Genomic DNA, 17,423 nt, shown 5'->3' with positions numbered 1-17,423 from the left:
ATTATATTGTTATAAAAGAGCCCGGCTTTACCAATTGGTTGGGAATATTTTATATACCATTGCATGGTGAAGGATTAAAATGTCTGGCCTCTAAGAATCGATTTAAGAATCCCATCAGATTAAGGGACAGAAAATAGGCCCACATCGCTGAGTGTTTATTCAGACCAATTCTATATGAAGTTTTATACCCCTGAAAAAGTACCTTAAACGGACAAAACTCGTAGGGTCATCGATTTGATAGCCCGCATCCATCACATGAAAGATCCACCTAAGAGCTCACACCCATAAGGGTGCAGGTGGTGAATAACATCATCTCTTCAGTATTTGGGCAGGTTATAAGGTCATTTTATGCTACACATATTTATCTATATTGTATTTTATGTAAACAATTTTACCTCTGTTGATTATACCAAGAATAAAATATTCAGGTATAAGACTATTTGTTGCCGTAAGGCTTTTACTTTGGGTGATGTTTTCAACAAAAAAAAAGGGTGTATGAGTTAGTTATCAGCTTCTAATAAAAACTCCCCTACAGTGGTGATTCTTCCTACAGACAAATATTAGTGCACCTAAGGTACCCCAATCCTTGTATGTATATATATATATATATATATATATATTATACTTGAATCAACGCTGATTTTCCTATATAATTAGTATAGATTCTGGTTTTGTGTGTGAATTTACAGCAGTTTTGTCTTTTAGTTTCATATTTTATGATAGTGTGACATGTTATAATAACAACTACAGCCCAAAGTTTGAGAATATTTCAACTGGTTTATACACAAAATGGTGTCCCGGGGAGCCCTGCCTATTTTGTCAGTACTGGTCCCCACAATTTCTCATGGCAGCCCTGGCCAAATGACTGGGTTTTATCCAAATTGGCACCTTCTTGCAAGCCTTACCTTCCTCCTCTGACTCCTCATCAGCACTGACGTCCTCTGACTCCACAGCAACGCTGACGTCCTCTGTCTCCTCACCAGCGCTGACGCCCTCTGTCTCCTCACCAGCGCTGATGCCCTCTGTCTCCTCACCAACGCTGACGCCCTCTGTCTCCTCACCAGCGCTGATGCCCTCTGTCTCCTCAACAGCGCTGATGCCCACTGTCTCCTCAACAGTGTTGACGTCCTCTGTCTCCTCAACAGCGCTGACGTCCTCTGTCTCCTCAACAGTGTTGACGTCCTCTGTCTCCTCAACAGCGCTGAAGTCCTCTGTCTCCTCACCAGCGCTGACGTCCTCTGTCTCCTCACCAGCGCTGACGTCCTCTGTCTCCTCACCAGCGCTGACGTCCTCTGTCTCCTCACCAGCGCTGACGTCCTCTGCCCCCTCACCAGCGCTGACGTCCTCTGACCCACTGTCTGAAGGATCAGTAATAATGTGGCCGGTCCCAGCAGGAGCAAACTCCATGTTATTGGGATCAGTGACACCTGATATAATGGGTTCAAAAATTAACACTTTCTATTAGAAGGAAAATTTAGCTTGTACATAATTATTCATTGTTATATAAATAGCAGCCGCTTATCTTGTATTACAGAGCGAAATGGAAGCTGCCACATTGTTGCCTCATCAGAGGTAGGTTAGATTAGGCCCCTATGTGTTATTAAAGTGACAGCATCATGAGGCAACAACGATACATTGTTTTCTCATAATGAATAAATGACAGGACAACTGATCCTATGGGCGCTAAAAATAAATCTTATATCTCTAGTAATAACTAGTAATAAAGAAATAATGAGGCAACGCTATAGAGAGCATCCGCTGTCACACACGGGGGAAGTGACTGTAATACACGTGTGGGGGAATCTCCTTAACTGAGGGACACAATCCCTGTCTCGGACCAAATGCCCCCTCACTGCCCCTCACCAAGCGGTAATATACTTTGTAGTGAATTGTCTGCTATGTATATAAAGAGACCATCTATACCGTAAAAGCAGCAGCCTGGACAGGGAGAGAGAAGAGACTGCTCCTGCACACGCTGCTGTGCACTGGGCTGGGGAGACAGCATGCCTCAGCAGCAGTCAGTGTTCTCTTTCCTGTAATGTGCGGGGAAGGAGTACACCGCTCACACTCGCACCCCCATCCCACCTCTCACCCCCACTGGGTTTGACACAGACGCCCCACTCTCTATGGAGGGGGCCTGGCCACAACTTCTTGAGTTGGTGACGCCCCCTCCCAGTATCGGGGCCTGGCGGGGCTCTCAGCAGCTCTGTGTGTTTGATATATATTATATATAATTGTGCAATGGTGTCTATAGTAATTAGGTATTCTAGTCTTTACTATCCGTGTCAGTGTTTATTACTCTATAGCGCTGCTTCATTATCTCGTTTTTACTAGTTCCCATAACAAATGACCTGTAATTATGTATATATATGTTTTAGCCAAGTGATTATTTCATTATGTTTCTTACAATGTTATTTTGCTTTATACAAATATGTAACCATGAGCACTATGAAGCCCATCTGTATGGTGATCTGTGTTCCTTACCCATGAATATGGTGCACCCAGTGCTGGGCTCTGCCGGTGGTGCCGGCTCCATGGCCTTCCCAGGTCTCTGGTTCACTGTCACATTCTGGGTAGATTGTATTAGCCCAGGCTCCCTCCTCTTCTGCAGCTTTTTGTTAACGAGCTGGTGCTATAGAGTAATACAGAATGATTAACAATAATAATATTCTGACTGTCCTTTATGTCACAGCTCCTCTGTCACTTGTTTTTTCCTTACTGTGATTGTCTCTGTGTTTGGTCTGAGTTACATCTTCATGGAAAGTAATGCTCCTCCATTGGCTCTAGAAAGTGTCTGTCTGCATCCTGCATTGTATGTTACAGCATTTGCTCTATGTATGCAATATATTACACATTACAGGGAGGGAGTGTTAGCCTTAGGGTGTGGGGAGGAGGAGGTTAGGTTTAGGCACCAGGGAGGGAGGGTTAGGGTAGGGGTAGGGGTTAGGGTTAGTGCTACTATACTTACATATGGATGTCGGGATTCTGACATTATCAGTAGTCTGACCAGCGGCATCCTGACCGCAGGCAATCCATACACAACCCAGACAATACATGTCCTCCACTCTGTGTAATTACCAGATGCTCATTATGTGGCCTTATAGCAGTAATGTCTCAGGTGAATGTGAATGTGATACTTTGGTATCAGTCCTATAAAGCCGTAAATGTATACAACCATTTATTCTGTACCATTAATGCATCTATTTATTTCACAGTACCTGCGCCTCCAGCTTCAGATGATGCACATCATAATTCCCACTGTGGTAGGAAATAGTAGAGAGAACTGGTAAGGACTTATACTGGTTTGGTTATATATAATAAGATAGGTACATATTTACAGTCCATCATTTATTTATCTAGCTGATCCATTATCTGATTTATTACCCTCCATTATTGTAACCTGAGTACAGTTATGTCTGTAATTTCCCAGACACACAGGAATAAGATGGACCCCAAAGCAGCTTATCTAGTAAACCTTTGGGCAGATGTACTAAGCCTTGGAAAGTGATAAATTGGAGAGTGATAAGCTACCAACCAATCAGCTCCTAACTGTCATTTTCAAACACAGCCTGTAACATGACAGGAGCTGAGTGGTTGGTAGTTTATCACTCTCCAATTTATCACTTTCCAGAGCTTAGTACATCTCCCACCTAATATTATATTGCTGGTGCACAGAATATCCCTGTATCTCAGTATTATAAATATAATCAGTCCCAGCAATCCAATAAACAACAAAATAGAGTTATATGGTGCATAGGAATGTGATGCACAGCAGTGCTCTATACATTACAGTACATATATGTGATTCTGGATGGCTAGAACAGAAGTATTTATGGATTTGGCAAAGTTCCTGTCACATCAGTGGCGGTTCTAGGGGTGGGTTAACAGGGCAGTCGCCCGGGGCGCCGGCCCCTAGAGGGTGCCACTGAGTCCCCAGAAGGTAAAAAAAAAATCCCATAGTAAAAAAAAAACAGCGCCGGTCCCCCCCACGCTGCCGGGGGCACGCTGATATTTGTTATCAGTGGGCACCCGGCTCCCTCCCTGCAAAGGCAGCCAAAGCTCACTCCAGAGCTCTGGCTCCTTCATAGAGCACTATGGGAGGGACATCATGAAATCATGACGTCTCTCTCATAGATCCGTGGTGGAGCCGTGGTCGGACCGGACGGCAGCGGACGCAGGAGCGGGGCCTAAGGTAAGTATTGTATTTGTATTTTTTATTTTTCAGAAGGGAGGCATGGGGGCATTACTACTATGGGCATGTCTATAAGGGGGCATTACTACTGGGGGCATGTCTATAAGGGGTATTACTGCTGGGGGCATGTCTATAGGGGGGTATTACTACTGGGAGCATGTCTATAAGGGGCATTACTATTGGGGCATGTCTATAAGGGGGCATTACTACTGGGGGCATGTCTATAAGGGGCATTACTACAGGAGGCATTACTACTGGGGGCATGTCTATAAGGGGCATTACTACTGGGGGCATGTCTATAGGAAGCATTGCTACTGGGAGCATGTCTATACAGGGGCATTACTACTGGGGGCATGTCTATAAGGGGGCATTACTACTGGGGGCATGTCTATAAGGGGCATTACTACTGGGGCCATGTCTATAGGGGGGCATTACTACTGGGAGCATGTCTATAAGGGGGCATTTCTACTGGGGGCATGTCTATAAAGGGGCATTACTACTGGGGGCATGTCTATAAGGGGGCATTCCTACTGGGGGCACTACTATAGGGGGCACTAATGGAGCATTCCAACTTTGGGCACTACTATAGGGGGCATTCCTACTGTGGGCACTACTATAGGGGGCATTATTACTGGGGCACTACTAATGTGGGCACTACTATAGGGGGCACTACTACTGTGGGCATTGTATTAGGGGCACTACTACTCAGTACTGTGGGCCTTGTGTATAAGGGGCACTAATTTGGGCATTGTGTAAAAGGGGCACCACTTTTTTGTCATAACATGAATAAGGGACTAATGTGTGGCGTAATTTGAATTGGGGGTACTGTATTATAAAGGGAATTACTGCATGTGACATAATGTGCTATACAGGGCATTACTGCATGTGGCATAATGTGTTATACAGGGCATTACTGCATGTGGCATAATGTGTTATAAAGCCTTTACTGCATGTGGCATAATGTGTTATAAAGGTCATTACTGTGTGTGGCACAATGTGCTATACAGGGCATTACTGCGTGTGGCATAATTTGTTTATAAAGGGCATTACTGCATGTGGCACAATGTACTTATAAAAGGCATTACTGTGTAAGGCACATTACTGCACATGGCATTTATTCGCCACGAGGGGAGTTGTTGTTTTTTGTTTTTGTGTGTGTGTGTGGGGGGGGAGACGCAACTGTGAACTTTCGCCCTGAGCTCCACAATGTCTAGAACCAGCCCTGTGTCACATGGTTCCTTGTAGGACAGTAGTGAGGATGGTTCCTTCACAACCACTGCCCTGACCAGTAATGGTGCCCAACAGCCAATGCAGAACTGGAGGGTGGGGTGAAAGGACAGAATCAATAAATATATTTAAAGGGTGGAGGAGAGAAAATGCCACCAGCTCATTAACAAATATATGAAGGAGGAATGTGGAGATAAAATGTAGGGAAAATAATATGTATATACAGTAGTAGGGGCACCAGTACTCTAGCCCACGGAGCTAAACTGTCTAGTTACAGCTCTGTGTCCTAAATACATATAATTGTGGTTACACTGATGTGGAAGATGAGATAATACTTACATTTGTGGGTTCCACCATGTATTAGGGACTTCATGATCTCCTGAGTCCATATACATCTACAAGAAAAACAGATTGATTCAGCAACATTGACAGTCTAACCCTGCTATATGATATGTTATACCTAGTGATTATTCTGCATGTCTCATCTTAGATCTCTGTTTGCATTATATTCAGTGGCTGGGGTAAAGCTTACCTGGTGACATGACGTACTAATCATATATTTGTCCATAGTCGCTCATAGAGAGATAGTAGAAGTGTCTGTAACAGTCTCTATCCTGTAACAGACTGAGAATAGTCAGAATGCTCAGGACAGACAGAGCTGCTGTGACACAGGCTCATTGTGATGTCATAATTCCGTCATTATGTCATGGGGAAAAGTCTTGGTCAGGTGATTAAAGGGATGTTACATATATTAGTTACTTATAGACCTTCCATATAAGCTAATTTTTTTGTTAAAATAATAGTGTTATTTCTATCCAAGAGTAAAATACATTAAACACATGGCATATATACAAATATAAGTCATAGGTAAGTGCACTGAATCCTGTGTGTGAATTTGTATGTATCAAGCCAAATAAAACAAGGTTATGAATAGTCTGCATTAGAAAAAAAACACAATTAAAAAAGAGGATGATACCTGGGGGAGGGGAGAATCAATATTAATGGGACAAGTATAAGATTATGGGGTAAAATGGGTCCATGGTGGTCAGTGGTGGAATACATTGTATCTATGAAGAGGGGAGGGTATCCCTATATTAAACTACAGGTCTCTTTTAATGAAGAAGGGTGGATTTGATTATGAAAAGAAGGGGAGGGGGTTGTATGTATAATGTTTCATATTAACATGTATCAACTTTATTTTATCAGACAAAATGAGGGTTTGGCGATCTTTACCTTCTTTTGGTATTCTTTTGGCTTGTTTTGTTTTTGTATTTTTAGAAGAAGCTATATGGAGAGACCATGGGAGAGGCCTAGACCCACCTCATTTAGCATTTAAATTAATATTAAAGTGTCCCCCATAATAATATGTTTTTTTGTTTCTATGAAGAGGAGAGTGTCATTTAGAGGGAATCGGTATGATTTGAGGGAATCGGTATGATTTGAACCGGCGGCCGCATGGAAGCGATGATTCCGACAGGTAAGTATATTTTCTATTTACTAACCTAACCTCCCTCCCCTAACCCTCCCTTAGGGGTGCCTAACCCTAACCTCCCCCCAAGTGCCTAACCCTAACCCCCCTCTAAGTGCCTAAACCCCTTCCCCGCAGCCTAACCCTAAGTTTCCTGGGGGGGGTGCCCCTTACCTAATCCCCCCCCCTGCGGCTATCCGTGCCCGGCTTACCTTCGATCGGTAAGTCGGGTGTCGGGCTCCCGGTGTAGGTCTAATGACAGGCGTCGGGATTTTCACACCTGTCATTAGACACCTCCGGTATTAGACAGTCGGGAAACCGGTGGTCGGGATTTTGTCCGTCGGCTTCCCGACTGCTTCCCATTTTATTTAGAGTGCTGAGTGCTGAAATAATGAGCGTGATGATGGTTGAGAGCGTAGAGGTAACATAACATATATAAGGATTTATTGGGTGTTCCAGCTAATATAAGGTATCTACCATCAGGGTCTGGGACAATAATGGATGGTTAGTATGTGAGGTGCCGCATGCAGGGAATGAGATTTTGGGGGTTAATATCGCACCCAGATTGCACTGCAAATGTGATTATTGATAAATGGGCCCCTTAGTCTATTCACATTTATTATCTGTTCTAATTGGAATTTATGTACTGTATTTTTTTACTGAATTGTAAGTACACATTTAAGCTCCACTTTTAACTAAACATTTATATTAGGGGTGTGCACCGGCCACTTTTCGTGTTTTGGTTTTGGATCTGGATCTTTCTTCGTGTTTTGGATCTGTATTGGTTTTGCCAAAACCACCCTTCCGTGTTTTGGGTTCTGGGTTTTGTATTTTGGATCTGTATTTTTTTTTTAAAAAAGCATAAAAACAGCTAAAATCACAGAATGTGTTGGTTTTTCTGCTCCTATGCTATTATTAACCTCAATAACCTTAATTTCCACTCATTTCCAGTCTATTCTGAACAGTGAACACCTCACAATAGTGTTTTTATGTGCAAAAGGTTGCACCGAGGTAGCTTGATGACTATGCTAAGCGACACGAGTGGGCGGCACAAACACGTGGCCCATCTAGGAGTGACACTGCAGTGGCAGACAGGATGGCAGTTTGAAAAACTAGGCCCCAAACAGTACATAATGCAAAGAAAAAAAAGAGGTGCAAGATGGAATTGTCCTTGGGCCCTCCCACCCACCCTTATGTTGTTTAAACAGGACATGCACACTTTAACAAACCAATCACTTCAGCGCCAGGGTCTGCCACATGACTGTGGCTGAAATGATTGGTTCGTTTGGGCCCCCACAAAACAAGCTGGCAATTAATCTGTCCCTGCACAAACTGGCTCTACAGAGGCAAGATGTCGTCCTCATCCTCCTCATTCACCGATACCTCACCCTCTTCAGTGTTGTGTACATCCTCATCCTCACAGAGTATTAAATCATCCCCGCTGGAATCCACCACCACAGGTCCCTCTGTACGTTCTGGAGGCTTGTCTCCCTTGAAGAGTTGATAATTCATTTTTATGAACATCATCTCCACATTTTGTGGAAGCAACCTCCTACGCCTTTCGCTGACAAGGTTCCCGGCTGCACTAAACACTCTTTTGGAGTACACACTGGAGGGGGGGCAACTCAGGTAAAATAGAGCCAGTTTGTACAGGGGCCTCCAACTTGCCTCTTTTTCCTGCCAGTACAGGTACGGACTATCTGACATGCCTACTTGGATGCTGTCACCGATGTAATCCTTTAACAGACAGAAGCACGCTTGTCGCTGCTGCTTTGAGGATGCAGTTGTGGCTACAGTCCACACAATTCACAAAGACAGAAAAAAAAAAGAATTTTTTATTTTTCCTGGAGCGCACTTTGAGGGTTACACCACCCTTTAACAGACAGACGCACGCTTGTCGCTGCTGCTTTGAGGATGCAGGTGCAGCTACAGCCCACACAATTCACAAAGACAGAAAAAAAAGAAGAATTTTTTATTTTTTGTGGAGCGCACTTTGAGGGTTACACCACCCTATAACAGACAGATGCACGCTTGTCGCTGCTGCTTTGAGGATGAAGGTGCGGCTACAGCCCACACAATTCACAAAGACAGAAAAAAAAAGAATTTTTTATTTTTTGGGGAGCGCACTTTGAGGGTTACACCACCCTTTAACAGACAGACGCACGCTTGTCGCTGCTGCTTTGAGGATGCAGGTGCGGCTACAGCCAACACAGGGCCTAATTCAGCCCGCTCGCGAGCGCAGGATGCTCGCAAGCAGGTCGATGGTGCCCTAATGCGCATGCCACGACGGAGGGAGCTCCGTCGTGCGCATGCGCGAGACCCGCATAGCGACAGCCAAGCTGTCATTATGGGTCTCGCACCAAAGGGGGCATGCTGTCGATGGTGAGTGACAGCACGCCCCCTTTGGTGGGCGTGCCGGGGGCGTGGCTGCCAGACGGAGGCGTTCCCATGGGAACGCCTACCGTCTGAGTCAGGCCCCACTGACATCAGTAGTGATGTCAGTGGGAGTGATTTTGGCTCTGATAGAGCCAAAATTACTCCAGGGCTTGCGGCAGCGAGACCCTACCGCAGGGTCTCGTCGCAAGCCCGATGGTCGCGATGATCTTGACCATCTCGACCATCATCATGGCTGCTCGCTATAGCTGTGGGTGGTCACCCACAGCTATACGAGCTGCCAAGAGGCCGCTCCATTTTTAGGTAGGAGAGCCCTGATTCAGAGCGAGTGCTCTGGTCAGAGCGTCCGGCTCTGAATCAGGCCCACAATTCACAAAGACAGAAAAAAAAAGAATTTTTTATTTTTTGTGGGGTGCACTTTGGGGGTTACAGCACCCTTTAATGGACAATCCAGCCGGCCCTTTACTTAAGACACAGGCGCACGCTTGGCGCTGCTCCTTTGTTGATGCACGTGCAGCCACAGTGCACACAATTCACAAACACAGAAAATAATTCCTCCACCATTCTGTCAGTGGTGACAGTATCATATGCAGTGACAGTAGACATGTCAGAAATTGTTGGCACGTCCTTCAGTCTGGACCAGATGTCCAAACCGGCCCTTGACTTATGACACAGGCACACGCTTTGCGCTGCTGATGTGTTGATGCACGTGCGGCTACATACATTTCGCACACAAACACAGAAAAAAAATAATTGTTGATTCTTTGTTGATGCACGTCCAGCCACAGTGCACACAATTCACAAACACAGAAAATATTTATTTATATTTTTTGGAGTGCACTTTGGGGGTTACAGCACCCTTTAACGGTCAGGCCAGCTGGCCCTTCACTTATGACCCAGGCACATGCTTGGCGCTACTTTGTTGATGCATGTGCGGCTACTGCGCACACAATTCACAAACACAAAAAAAAAAATATTATTTGGAGTGCACTTTGGGGGTTACAGCACCCTTTAACGGATGAGCCAGCCAGCCCTTTACTTATGACACAGGCGCATGCTTGGCGCTACTTTGTTGATGCACGTACAGCTACTGCGCACACAATTCACAAACACAGAAAAAAAATATATATTATTTGGAGTACACTTTGGGGGTTACAGCACCCTTTAACGGACGAGCCAGCCAGCCCTTTAGTTATGACACAGGCGCACGCTTGGCGCTACTTTGTTGATGCACGTGTGGCTACTGCGCACACAATTCACAAACACAGAAAAAAAAAATATATTATTTGGAGTGCACTTTGGGGGTTACAGCACCCTTTAACGGACGAGCCAGCCGGCCCTTTACTTATGACACAGGTGCACACTTGGCGCTACTTTGTTGATGCACGTGCGGCTACTGCGCACACAATTCACAAACACAGAAAAAATACAAAATTTTTTTGCACTTGGGTGGAGCACCCCTGATGGACAAAGCACCCCCTGGACAACACTACAGCACCCCTTTAGGACTGGGACACTGCACAGGACTTTGGAGTGGACACAGCCACTATGGACAACTGACTGCACAACACAGCCCAGCCAGCCCCTATGGACTTTGGAGGAGTGGACACAGCCCCTATGGACAACAGCAGCACAGCGCAGCACAGCACAACACTACACTACACAGCCCAGCCAGCCCTAACTCCCACCCTCCCTCTTCACTGTCCACAGCCGAGTGAGAAAATGGCGCCGACGCGGGTACCTTATATAGGATCCAAAACCCGCGAGACCCGGAAGGCGGGATGATGACGTTTTGCCTCGATTTCAGATCTGAGTCAGGTGGGAAAAGTCGAGCCTGACTTGGATTGGCCTCGGATCGGGGGGGCTCGGGGGGGGTTCGGATTTCAGAAATCCGAACCCGCTCACCCCTAATTTATATACAGTTAACAGCTTAGAATAATTCATATACTACACAAGGTTATCTATTTACTCCTAGACAGATATAATATTCACATAATACTTATATTACAAGTAGTGGCCAGGAAAGGATTTAAAGGATTCCATGTCCATACCCCCACTTCTAATTCCCACTTCCAGCACTGCAGCTAACCCCAAGAATGGAGGGTTTCTGGGGATATCCCGCAAATATTTGTTATTAAATATGGCCCAGAAAGAGCAATTCAGCCTCTGCCGATTGTTATACAAGAGAGGATCACTGAGCCTGTGTACACAGCAGCTTATACTATCTGATTCTACACAGAAACATGATCTGAGCATATTATCAGCAATTACAGAAAAAAGAGAATATGAATCAATGAGTTTGTAATAGTATGAATGAAAGCGGTGATATAATGACGAGAATTAATCACACAGTGCCCCTTATCCAAAGACGTCTCAACTTTTCCTTGTTTTTCGAGGTCAACAAGCACAAGATAAGTAGTAATAGTAATAGTTTTATTTATATAGTGTTCTTAGCAAATAGCACTCAGGGATGAAATGGGACCAGCTCAGGAGCGCTCCAAGATGTCATAGGCAGCTCCTGGGTGTCACAGCCGTCAGTCAGCGGAGGCAGCTGGTTGTTCCTCTTCTGCTGATCACATGATGTTCTACAACAATATGGTATAGATGTTGTCTACCCAAATTTATGTTCCCGAATGATGATGGGGTAGTGATGCTTGTATGGGAGGTTCACGATGCAGGGTAAAGATGACATAACCCATGGGGTAACAGCCAGTTACAGTGGTCATATTAGTACTCTTGTCTGACCCCTAATTTGATGTTGCTAATGTTGTTGATGTTGCTGATATTCTTGATGTTGCAGATGTTGTTGATGTTGCTGATGTTCTTGATGTTGCTGATGTTGATGTTGCTGATGTTATTTAGCGCTAGATTAAAGCTGCCATCTGGGCACTAGACGCAGGCCGGTTTCCTGTTGATGCTGGAAAGAGCGATGGCAAATGCCTGCAGGGGACTAAATGGAAAGTTGACTTCCATTGCGTATACGTCCTCTGAAATGCGCACAAAGTCCATGAGGATCTCATCAGCTACATGAGGAAAGAGACACCACGTTATCACATGACAATAGCAACTTTACACTGTACAATGCTACTTATATCAGTTACCCATTTTACAGGGTCAATACACCCAACATCCTCCCTCCCTGAGGAGAAACTCACGCTCAGTGGTATCTATCAGCTGGAAATTCTTTGCAGACGGACGAGTGGCGCGATTATGGAAGGGCAGCACGTAGGCCTTCTGTTCAGCTTTCCAGATTGGTGCCTTGCTTTCCACCCTCATAAAGCACCCCGGGGTAATCGCAGGGATTGTGATTTCCATTTTCCTCACACTGCGCCCAAGAATGTTTCTTTCCTGTTGGAGGGTAAAACAGAAGGATACAAATCACACACTTGGACTTCATAGAGATTGTGGGGGTCATTCAGACTGGTCGCAAGCACCGATGTGCTCGCAACCGGGTCGATGGGTAGCCCTGCGCACTCGCAGCGGCCGCACTGCACGTGTGCAAGCCCCGGAGCGAGAGAAAAACTGTCTCGCTCCGGAGCTCGCTACAAAAGGGGCGGATGTCTATGTTGATCGACAGCTCGCCCCTTTTTGTAGTTGGGCCGGGAGGGTGGTTTCCAAAATGGAGGCGTTCCTTAAGAAACGCCTACCGTTTTGTGGGCGGCTGCAATGACATCATCAGTGATGTCAGTGGGGAGCTTCCTGCTCCATCAGAGTAGAAAGCTCCCTTGGGCTTGCGAGTGCCCAGACCCAACCTTAGGGTCTGGTCGCAAGCCCCGATGGTCGCAAAGGTGATCACCATTGTGACCATCACCCTGGTCGCTAGCTAAGCTGTTGTTGGTAACCCACAGCTTAGCTTGTGACCAGGAGGCCGCACCAAAAAACAAGAAGTGCCCGCCCTCATTCAGAGAGAGTGATCGCTTCTTGCGACCGCCTCTGAATGAGGTCCAGTGTCTCAGTGTTCTTCATGTGTAATGTGTTACCAGCCTCATGTGTTCTGTGTTCCTTATTTAAGTTGCCATAATACTCTGCAATCTTTATTGGGCGCAGAGTAACTGGCATTTTATATGGATGTAACAATGTTGACAATTGTGCTAGTAAGTCACATAATAAATGCTGTAGATCGAAATAAGGATATAGATACTAGAAGTTCCTCCTGTGTATAGGTAAGGGAGGTACAATATGTATTTCCATCACATGTGATGTCAGTGCTACCCGGGCAGCAGGGGCGTATCTACACATTGGCCTGGATGGCAGTCACCAGGGACGCCAGCCAGGAGGGGGTGCCACCCAGCGGTTCCATCCACGGCCAGGTGGTATATACGCGCCGGGTCTTCTCTCCACACTTTGTCTCACGGTGCCGGCAGGTGCGCACTTCAGGAAGCTGCACGGCCCGGGGAGGGATGGCAGCAGCAGCAGCCTCATCCTTGTTGCGACCGTGCAGCTTCCTGAAGTGCGCGCCTGCCGGCACCGTGAGACAAAGTTTTTTTGTGAGGAGAGAAGACCCGGCGCACGTGACTAGTGCTGAAGATCAGGTAGAGGAGCCGCGGCCCGTGGGAGCACTGCAACAAAAAGGTAGGAAGTGGGGATTGGGGGCATGGTAGGGGACCTGCCGGGCTGACTGGGGAGTGGGTACTTAGAAGGGGGACTGGTTTGGGAGTGGACCAAGTGGGGAACATAACAGGCTGGGTTTGGCTGGTGAGTGGCAGCACAGAAGGGGGCCTGCTGGGGAGTGCAGACTTAGAAGGGGGACTGGTTTGGGAGTGTACCTAGTGGGGAACATAACAGGTTGGATCTGGCTGGTGAGTGGGGGCACAGAAGGGGGCTGGCTGGGGAGTGCGGACTTAGAAGGGGGGCTGCTGGGGAGTGGGGGATGTAAAAGGCTGGGGCTGTCTGGGAAGTGAGTGCACAGAGGGGGACCTGCTGGGGCTAGCTGGGGAGTGGGGGACCAGAAGGGGACCTGCTAGGGCTGGCTGGGGAGTGGGGGATATAAAAGGCTGGGGCTGTCTGGGAAGTGAGGGCACAGAGGGGGACCTGCTGGGGCTGGCTGGGGAGTGGGGGACCAGAAGGGGACCTGCTAGGGCTGGCTGGGGAGTGGGGTCTTAGAAGGGGGGCTGGCTGTTTTTTCCCTGTGGAAGCCAATGTGTGTTTTTTAATATTAAAAGTAGTCAATCTTTGTGAGGGGGGGGGGCCAGTCCCTCATTTTGCCAGGGGCACTCTGTTCCTTAGATACACCGCTGCCAGGCAGGAAGACAGAGATGTTACAAAGCATGCCCAGCATTTCTCTATTCTAAGTGGTGGCAGTTACTGGGCAACTCAGAGATGTCCCAGAACAGGGATTAATGTAAAACTAATTCTCTAGTTCTATATTTTCTGTAGTAATGTAGCGATGTCATTAGAAATTAAAGTAGTGGTTAGGTGTCAGGTCCTCTTTAAACATATGAAATGATTTATTATTAGTTATATTTAATGTTTTTTGTGTAATATTGAAGGTCTGAATAACAGGGGCTGCCTCTAAAGTGTACTACAATGTTCCAGAGGTGTAACACTTACATAACAGATGGTTCCTAACTCTTGGTCTCTCTTCTGGCCAAACATAGTCATTCGGGTTCTCAGGATGTTGGATCTGGAATCACATTAGGGAGTCAAACACCTTATAAATGAAATCATTATGCGGGAATGTATTAAATCAATGCTTTTTGGTGTTTGGGGGTAAATAAGTTGTCAGATTTATCAAAGCAAAACTCTAAAATTGCCTCAAAACCATAATTTTCACACCTGATCTGCTGCAAAGCAGCATCTTGTTGTTTTTCATGGTTGCACAAAGCGCATTAATCTGTGGTTGCATAAAGCGCATTGACCTGTGTTGTACAAAGCACAGAATAACAATAACCTGTGGTTGTACAAAGCACAGAATAACCTGTGGTTGTACAAAGCATAGAATAACTTGTGGTTGTACAAAGCACAGAATAACCTGTGGTTGTACAAAGCATAGAATAACTTGTGGTTGTACAAAGCACAGAATAACCTGTGGTTGTACAAAGCATAGAATAACTTGTGGTTGTACAAAGCACAGAATAACATGTGGTTGCAAAAAGTGCAGAATAACCTGCTGCTAAAAATGCCCAATAGAAAGGTGGTTGTGGCAGTGAGAAAGCTGAATGTGAATCTTCCTGATTGGGCCGCGCTTCTTAGCATTGGTCCCAGAACTCTACAAGAAGCCCAACCTTATGTCCCCACCTACAGATGAATGGGGCAATTCTGAGTAGCATGGGTTCTTTCCTGTACCCTTGGCTGGTTTTATTAATTTGGAAGCGACACCTATATTATTTATAGTAATAAGGGTGTACATATATGATTTAATAATAATAATAATGGAGCAAACACTAGTTTTCAAAATCTATAGGGGGCCACATTTTTCCTCCACACTTGTACCCACCACCCGGGGATGCCAGGAAGGGACCCATGCTACTTAACATTCTCCCAAGAATCTCTAGGTGTAGTGGTCCGAATATATATATTTTGTCCCCACCATGTAGAGATACAGCTGTATCCCATAAAACACGTAGGGTTTGCATTAACCTGCATGGGGGTCATTGCTGCACATTGAATGCATGAAATTAGGTTATAACCCTACAAATCTGTGAATAATAATGCTGGCAGTATGGAAGGCAGAATCTCCAGCAATATGCAGCAATTTCAAACCCATCAGAAAAAAACAGTCTTTGATAAATCTCCTCCCATATCTGGATTGCTGGAGGAGCGTCTGGATGAACAATACATAGGACACCATTTTTCTCCATAAAAATCCCTGGTTACCCCAGAAACTAAAACACCCTATTATTTTAATGGGACCCATTTTACAATGTCCGCTCCCAATATCATGGGAAATTGCATTTCTAGATGCATTTTGAACAATATAGTGTAAAATATTGAAACACAGAAACGTGGTACATGTAATGAAGACACAATCACTAACCTGAGTTCACCTACAATGTTGTTTCCACCACGTGACCGGTCGGTGGGATCCACTGAGATGACGTACTTGGATGTTACAGATTTCTTCCTCTTCCTCCCGGCCATAATGAAAACCTGTTAAGTGCAAATTGCAATGACATAGTTGCAGATACAGTCCCTCCTCTCCTAAATAAACATCTATGGTAATGAATAGACACAACAGTAAGAGAAGATACAGCTAGATGTAAGAGTTATTATAGGAAGAACACTATTATATTATTACTTACCTTTTCCCCTTCAGGTGTCTCTAGGTGTAGTAAATATTTGGGGAAGATCCCACCACTCCTGTCCCTGGTGATCCGGTATTTGTAACCCGCGTCGGGTAGAGTTGGACTAAAGATAAACCTCAGCAGATCTTCCCGGGTATAATCTGGTTTTAAAAAGTAAAAACCTACTGTCAGATGCCAGCTCCATGACCATGTCTCTCCTAACAGCCAGACACAGAATGCAGCACCTGAACTGTGCAATATGCCATTGGGACTACAAATGGAATCATGTGATGTGGTCAGATGAGATACAAAGTGAACTTATTGGCCGTGCATAACATTGTCATGTTTGGAGAAATAAAGGCACATGATGCCCACTGTCACATATGGTGGTGGATCACTGACACTTTGGGACTGCTTTGCTACAAAAGTGGTCCAGGGGCTCTTGTGAAAATCAATGGCATAATGAATTCTACTCTATACCAGGCCCAAATCTCTCTGCCTCTGTCACATGGCTGACACTTGGCCGTTGATGGACCTTTCAGCAAGATAATGATCTCAAACACACATAAAAATGCACACTGAGATGGTTGCAGGAACAGAATCAAAGTTTTGCAATGGCCACCTCAGTCTCCAGATTTGAATTCATTTGGAAACCTCTGGTGTGTACTGAGGAGAGCAGTCCACAAGCAATGATGCACAAATGTCATGGGACTGGAAATTATCTGCATGGATCAGTGCTCCAAGATCACTCAGCAAGTGTTCTCCAGCCTCGTTTAGCATTACCGAAAGTGGATCATTGCTGTTATTTGTGCTGGGGGAGGCTTCACCAAATAATAATGGGAGAGACAATATTTATGGAAATTATGTTGTTTTTAAAAAAAATATGTTTTACAAAAAATACTTTTATTTTTATTTCCAA

The sequence above is a fragment of the Taudactylus pleione genome, unplaced genomic scaffold (genome assembly GCF_031769625.1).
Source record: "Taudactylus pleione unplaced genomic scaffold, aTauple2 ptg000225l, whole genome shotgun sequence".
In the NCBI taxonomy this organism is placed as follows: domain Eukaryota; kingdom Metazoa; phylum Chordata; class Amphibia; order Anura; family Myobatrachidae; genus Taudactylus; species Taudactylus pleione.
Note: the sequence above shows the minus strand (reverse complement) of the source record.